General features: G+C 38.7%; 1 long non-coding RNA gene across 1 annotated transcript; it reads right to left on the bottom strand.

Annotated features, from left to right (window-relative positions):
- Positions 1-4,619: 4,619 nt before the first annotated feature.
- Positions 4,620-6,987, bottom strand: LOC150027950 (uncharacterized). The gene is made up of 2 exons (XR_016520280.1): positions 5,993-6,987; positions 4,620-5,873 (listed from the first exon to the last, which is right to left on the bottom strand). It is a non-coding gene; the product is annotated as an uncharacterized LOC150027950 (long non-coding RNA).
- Between the last annotated feature and the right edge of the window lie 819 nt (positions 6,988-7,806).

The following is a 7,806-nucleotide window of genomic DNA, read 5'->3' as shown; positions in this document are numbered from 1 at the left end:
ATTTCACGTGTTAAGATTGTGTTTTGATATGTTTAATACAATCTTAGTCTATTAATTGATTGAAACACTTATGAATATCTTTGAAAAACAATTTCATGTGTTAAAATTGTGTTTTCATATGTTTATAATACTTCTTTTACAATCTAAGGTCTATTAATTGATTCGAACACTTGTGATACCTTTGAAAAACCATTCCAAATGTGTTCAAATTGTATTTTGATATGTTCAATACTTCTTTTACAATCTAAGGTCTATTGATTGATTGAAACACTCATGATATGATATCTTTGAAAAACAATTTCATGTGTTAAAATTGTGTTTTGATATGTTTAATACTTCTTTCATTTACAATCTGTACCGTCCCGTATCAGGGCGTTGACTAAGTCAAGGTCAAAGTCAACTCAAGGTGTCGCCCAGGTGTAGAGACGCCAAGAGGAAGCGTCGCCAAGGCAGGACAAGGCGTCGCTAAGGCAAGGAGTCGCCTAGGTGAAGGCGTCGCCTAGGTGAAGGCGTCGCCTAGGTGAAGGCGTCGCCCAGGTGAGGGCGTCGCCAGATCAAACAGTGTAAAAGCAAGGCAATCACGGTGTGGTTCCCCGATACCCATGGGTAGGAAAGACCATGGAGGGAGCGACGTCGTGGGAAAGCCTCAGGTCCCGATATCTCAGGAAAGTGATAAAGAGAAGGAAAAGGTGGCTTCAAGGCCATAGTGATAGTACCAGTGAAGGGCAGCCTGACTCACGAAGTACCCCTGCCGCCCCAGAGACGCCTTCGGGACAGATACGACCCAAGAGGAAGGTCACGCCCAGGATAACCGGGTGCAGGGTGTGAGAGGAAGGCAGATACGCTCTCAGAGTAAGTGGCTAGATACTTGGGGGCATGAGTTGGCACCCAAAAAGCCACCCCTAGCACAGTAGCACTCCCAAGCAGGAGGACCCACACGTAGAAACGTCCCCAGATGGGCAGAAACGCCCCCAGATTGGGTCATGGCGTAGTGAGGCCCTCCACGTGTACGACAACAATGCCGGAATAGAAACACCCTCTAGTCAGGTGCCAGGTAATTAAAGATATTCAATACAGTTTCCCTTTTCAGCATTCAGGTACTATTATGGCTCCCAAGCGTTTCAACGTCTTAAATGCGCTACGTTTCGTAATTAAGCGCTTTAATGAGTGCGTTACGTTTGAGTTAAAAGCGCTTTAAGGCGCTTTAAATGCTGGGGCAGTTTAAATAGCGCTGAGAATGTCGGAAAAAGGGTTGGAACCTTTGGCAAATTTACAAGAAACTCTTTGGTTGCTTTCCCGTGCTTTAAGGTTACGTACAAGTGACCGGAGAAGATTTTTGCCTGAAGGAGACAACACACACATATACACAGTTTCTTTTACCACCCCCAGAGTGCCATATGCGGTGCTCAGATACGTGGGTGGACAGTTTTTTGGTGTTTCTTGCTGGCTGACTTGAGCGTCGGAGTGCAAACGGCCGCTAGGGCGCCTCTTTGTCCTCTTTTTTGCAGGAATTCACGGGCAACCAGCGGGAAGGAGTCCCCAGCTGACTGTTGAGGTCGTGCACGAAGACGTCCCGGTCAACCAGACGAAACATTTGGCGCCCACCATGGGGCCGATATAAAACATCAGTCCCATCACAAGTTCGAGAAAAATTTACCAAGTTACAGTAACGTTGAAGGAGGTTGAAGTGACAATGGCCCCCACCAGACGAAGAGCAGCGCGCGCAGCCCCAGCGGACCTATCCATGCAGCAGGTCCTTGAAATAATGAGGGGGCTGCAGCAGGACATGGCGGATTCGAAGATGGAGCAGGAGCGCATGCAGGCAGACCTTGACGCCTCGCATGAGCGCAACGAAGAGCTCCACCGTGTGAATGAGGAGTTGCGCCAGGGCCTGAGAAACGATCGGAGGCGGCCTGGGCAGGACGAGACGGAGAACCATTCCCCACCAAGGGACTTTTCCACTCCTTTCTCGCAGGAGATCCTAGATGCAGCGATCCCGAACACGTTCGCGGGACCCAAGGTAATCTTCACTGGGATGGAGGACCCAGAGACGCACCTTGCTGCATTTCACACACAGATGGTCCTGATAGGCGGTTTTGATGCTGCCAAGTGCAAGCTCTTCATGAGCACCCTGACCGGGATGGCTATGGACTGGTTCATTAGTGATGGAAAAATGATCTTCTTCTAGTAATGATCTTTGTAATTTCTTCTTTGGATGAATGATGAAGGAGATATGATGAGCGGAAGCATTAAAGAAACTCAAGAGGAGTTTCCATGGATTCAAGTGGAGTAGGAATTTGTGAGAGTGAGAGGTGAGGCCAACTCACTAGGAAAGAGTCTAGGCTAAGTCTTGAAGGAGACTAACCTAGGGAGAACTTAAGAACAAGTAGAATGGCCAAAATTAGGCAACATTTCATTACTAATTCCAAGTTAAAGAAATACATGTACAAGAGACTCCTATTTATAGGATAAAGTCTCTCAAAAACTCTCAAATGAGAGTGTGACAAGTGTCACCACCTTATTGGTGCAAATCCTCTCCATTAAGGAGAAGACATGTGGAGACTCATGTCTTCCTTGCCTACATTTCTATTTGCACCCCTCTTTTACTATTTTACACATTACTTTGTTTTCTATTTACATATTTCTCTACTTTGGCCCAAAATACAAGGACCAAAACTTCCTAACTACTCTATACAATTTTTACAAGGCTAAGAAGAAGAAAAAGACTTTACAAACTCTTTATTAAAGCTCGATCTTCGTCTATCTTCTTGGCCAAAAGTTTTGAGGCTGGACGGTTTCCATCATCCCCTCCCTCTTGAAAAGGATCTGTCCTCAGATCTGAATGATGCTCAATGACAACAGCCTCTGTTTATTTGATGTTTTCCTCCTGGGTCAAATGTCAATCTACAATAAACAACATCAAACAAACATGAGATAAATTTCTTTTTTAAAAGAAAATTAAAACAAAAGAAAACTAAACAAAAATAAGGCCCTTTATCTTTAAATTTCTTTTTAAAGAAAAACATAAGGCCCCTTTCAAAAATATTTTTGTTCACTTTGTGTTGTTTATTGCCCAAGCTAGGCAACAACATCACAAAGTTTGGTTTTTGAGATTTTTGTAAAGAAGAATGAGCATTATATAATTGAAAAGAAGAGTTCAAAGTATTGCAATCCCCCTTTAAGGATTCTTTCTCAGCCATGCTTTGAGGGAGTGTCATAAAAGGTTCTTCTTCTTCGTGGGTTTCCTCTTCTTCATTTTCAATCAAACATTCTTCTGGTTCAGCTCCAAACATAGATTTTTCTTCAAGCACATCCTCACAAGGGTTTTCTAGAGAGGATAAAATGTTATCAATATATGATTCAACTCCAGAAAAAGAGTTTTTTATACTTTCTTTTTCTATCATCACTTTTTCTCTCTTTTCTTTCTCTTCTCTATCTTTCCTTTCGTTGTCCTCTCTTTCCCTTTTCTCCTTCTCTTCTTTCTTTCTGACAAGAGCTTGGAATTTTTCTCTAAACTCCTTTTCTCTTCTAACATATTCTTTTTCTCTGTATATAAAATTTCTTCCTTTTTCTACAAGCTCTTTCATTTCTTCTCTAAGCTTTTTCTTTTTCACATATGAAGGTGGAACAAACTTTCTTCTCATACACATCTTCAATTCATCCCAATTCAATATTTCTGATTTTCTACCAATTCTAACATCTGCTTCCCTTTGTATCCACCAAGACCTAGCATATTCTTGAAAACTTAGAGTAGCCATGGAAAATTTTCTAAATTCATCCAATTGATGTTTTTCAAAGATTTGATTAACTTTTGTTTCCCATTCTAAATATGCTTCAACATTTTTATTTCCATCAAAGTAAGGAATGTATACTTCAGACTCAGTAGAATAATATAAACTTCTAGGCTCAAAACACATCCCTTCCTTTTTTTTATAATGAGGATTATAAATCTTTCTACTATGACAAGAAGTATACATAGACATATTAAGCTTTGTATTTAAAAGATTTTTCACAAGAAGGAAAGTGAGTTTAGCACACAAGGTAAATTCCCAGAAAAGAGAGGTGGGTCACAATGGACACTCTTAAGTACCAAGTCTTTCCTAGCCAGAACTTATCCCAATGCACTTCACAAATCTCCTTCCAATGAAAACTTCTTCAACACAAACAAAGAGTTTTCTAAAGAAAGAAACTAAAAGAAAGCTTTTAAAATCTAAGAATTTAAATTGCAAAAATTTAAACTAGACGACTCCTAATGGTGAGGCTTGTAGGCACTTGTGAACCTTCAAGACACACTCACCGTCTAAAGCGTGTATCTAATAAGAAAATTAAAGAAAACTTGTAGGAGATGGAAGAACACCAAAGGCTCTTCCAAGACACCTAAAGTAAAGATAATGGCCAAATTACAAAACTATTGAAATCACACAAAATTTTTTAAAAAATAATCTTCAAAGTTCTCTTCTCTTTTCTCACAAGTGTTTCTCTCCAAGCCTTTACTTGTTTGTCCTCCAAAGGTGAGTACCCCTTGCAAAGTCCTTTGCCTTCTCTTAGGATGCTACCTAGAAGTTAGCTCAATTCTCACAAAGAACAAATTCAAGGTATATTCCACTTCAAGAGGTCAATAATAAAAGCAATAAAAGCTCAATTTGAAGAGTGAAACTCAAAGGAGATTAGAGATGACAAACACAAAGATTATCCATAAAATCAAGACAAGCAAGAAATTAAAGGTTTTCAAGAAAGTAAGCACTCAAAAGAAGCACCTAAAGATTGGCACTAGAATTGGATTAAAAAAAGAAAAACAAAGAATGATGAAAATTCTTAGTAGACCATGAAATCCAAAATGTTGCTGCCCAATGTAGCTTGGTCCAAAGAACTCAATTCTCGCGGGTCCCGCGCTAAGGAACTCCAATTGCCAAATTTCTCACCAAAATTTACGCTCCCTCATTATTCAACAAATTCCAATTTGCTTTCACTGATTCTACTTTAATTTCTTCAATTAATTGCACACCTTGCTAGTACTTGATTCACCTGCACCTTCGGCACACCATTTCTCATCAAATTCTTCAAATTTACGGACCCCACAATTCACTGCATCAGCTTCAATCAATTTGTAATTCACAAATTGAATTCAAATGTAGACATACTTTTTTTTTTATTTAATTAAAATCTGCACCAAAATGATCAACAATTTCAAGCAATCAAATCTGAATCAGAACAGCTAGTATGAAGACCTACGCTTCTCAATTACAATTTCAAAATTCACCAATAGCTTCACTTTGCCAATTTCACAAGCTAAACCGGAAAATTCTGCATCAAGACTTGCACCAGTAAAATTCTTGCTTCAACAAAATTGAACCAATTTAGTTTACGCACTTTGCTTTCTCTATCTCACTTTTCTTGCATTCAATGAGGCAATTTTAATTAAATCTCTGGATCAATACACCAACCAATTATGCACCGGAATTTTACCCAATTAAGCATTGCATCGTAAACACCAATTATGAACCAAATGATGCAAACAATTCAAGTCATCATACTACATCACAACATCGTGATCAATTCATAAACAGTTTCAATGCACAAAATTATACCACCAAATTACACTAATCAAAAGATTAAAATTGTGCAGCTGCAAACTATTTAACAATATACACCAATTATGTGCAGGATTTTGTACCAAAATAGCCAAACCATAAAACTTCTGCACCCAAATCTACATCAAAACAATTACTACACTGTTAAATCAATTGCCAATAACTTGTTTATGTTGAATTAGTTGTTGGTCCAATTGAATCACCACAGGAAATCCTTCAATCCAGTATAGAACACCAAGTGTTTGATGGAATGCCTATTCCAACTACTCAACACAAACTACACTGAATCAAAATTACACCGTCTCAGATCAACCACTCCACTACTCAACTTCTCTTATTTCGAAGATTAACAGAACAGAACAATTGTAATTAAAATTGCACGTAAATGTAATTGAACGCACCTCTTCAATTCACAGAAACTGAATGCCACTGGACTTCGCTACACCTTCAACTCACACAATTCTAATTCATGCTTATTGAACAAACACCTTGGCTGCAATGAATCAATTCATACGAAACACTACAGTTCCTTTTTGGTTAGTGCTCGCTGAATCTCAAATTCTCCAGCAAATCGCTTCAAATCGATCGTCTTCTCCGTTAACCGGTTTCGCCGGAAAATTGAAACTCCTCTGTTACTGATTCTTCCAGCAACGCACCAAATCTCAAGCAAATTCTGATTTCGGCGGTTCAAATCTCCTTACCTCAATATCTCATTCAGTGTTCTCCAATCACTTGATTTAAAAATCGTTCCAGAGAATAAAGAATGTAGATGAAAACGCACCGGAAACTCACAGTTTCAACGATTTAGGTCGCCGGAAAACACAACTCCTCGCTGATTTAGGTCACTGGAAACCGCAAAAACCTCTGTCCACTGATTATGTTCGCCGGAAGCCGCAAAACCTCCTTACACCAATTTCGTTTGCCAAAAACCGCAAAACACCTCCGTTCGTGATTCCTCCAACACCACACCGCTTCAATTAGATTTCACACCGAACAAATTCTTCGTCAAACTTATGTTTCTCACCTTCGCACCAAACTCAGCTCACACGTTTTCAAAATCACATCAAGAATGAAGAACAAGATGAACGGATTGAAAACGCATATGAACGTGAACGTGAACGTGCAACAGATTTTCGTGAAATTTTGACAATACAAACGGATTCGGAACTGCTATTCGCACCACAGATCCAATGAGATCTCACAAACAAGTCCAAACTACTCTTCACACCTGGAAATTTCTTTTAGAACCACGAACAATTTTCGGAAAATTTTTCGAGAATTTTCGAAAATGAATTTTGAGAGAGTAATAATGGAAACCTAACTCAAAGAAAATTGCTAATGATCTAGTAGCAATTTATGAACTCAAAAATGAAAATCAAAAGCACTCAAGAGCTCTAATCTATGAAGAAATTTGAAAAAAAACTTCAAAAAGTTCAACTAATGGAGTTTATGACAAATTTTGACTAAACATGACTCTAGACAAAACATATATGATTATAAAATCAAAATGACTCAATTATATGAAAATTTCACCGAACAAATTTGAAGAAAACTCAAAAAATTCAAAAGCCCACATGAACATGAACACAATAACACCTAAAAGCACATACATGAAGGTTCAAGTAAGAACAATTAATTTGAACCGAACAAAAAGACAAAAAAACACAAAATCAATCGGTAAACATTCAAGACAATCAAGAACATTATGAACAACACGGAATTTAGAAAAAAATAGAAGAAGATCTTACAACCATAGCTCTGAATACCAAATGATGGAAAAACGATCTTCTTCTAGTAATGATCTTTGTAATTTCTTCTTTGGATGAATGATGAAGGAGATATGATGAGCGGAAGCATTAAAGAAACTCAAGAGGAGTTTCCATGGATTCAAGTGGAGTAGGAATTTGTGAGAGTGAGAGGTGAGGCCAACTCACTAGGAAAGAGTCTAGGCTAAGTCTTGAAGGAGACTAACCTAGGGAGAACTTAAGAACAAGTAGAATGGCCAAAATTAGGCAACATTTCATTATTAATTCCAAGTTAAAGAAATACATGTACAAGAGACTCCTATTTATAGGATAAAGTCTCTCAAAAACTCTCAAATGAGAGTGTGACAAGTGTCACCACCTTATTGGTGCAAATCCTCTCCATTAAGGAGAAGACATGTGGAGACTCATGTCTTCCTTGCCTACATTTCTATTTGCACCCCTCTTTTACT

This window comes from Phaseolus vulgaris, chromosome 4 (assembly GCF_051622355.1).
Source record: "Phaseolus vulgaris cultivar YP4 chromosome 4, ASM5162235v1, whole genome shotgun sequence".
NCBI lineage: Eukaryota > Viridiplantae > Streptophyta > Magnoliopsida > Fabales > Fabaceae > Phaseolus > Phaseolus vulgaris.
The sequence above is the reverse complement of the archived record's forward strand: the minus strand, read 5'-3'. Positions and strand labels throughout refer to the sequence as shown.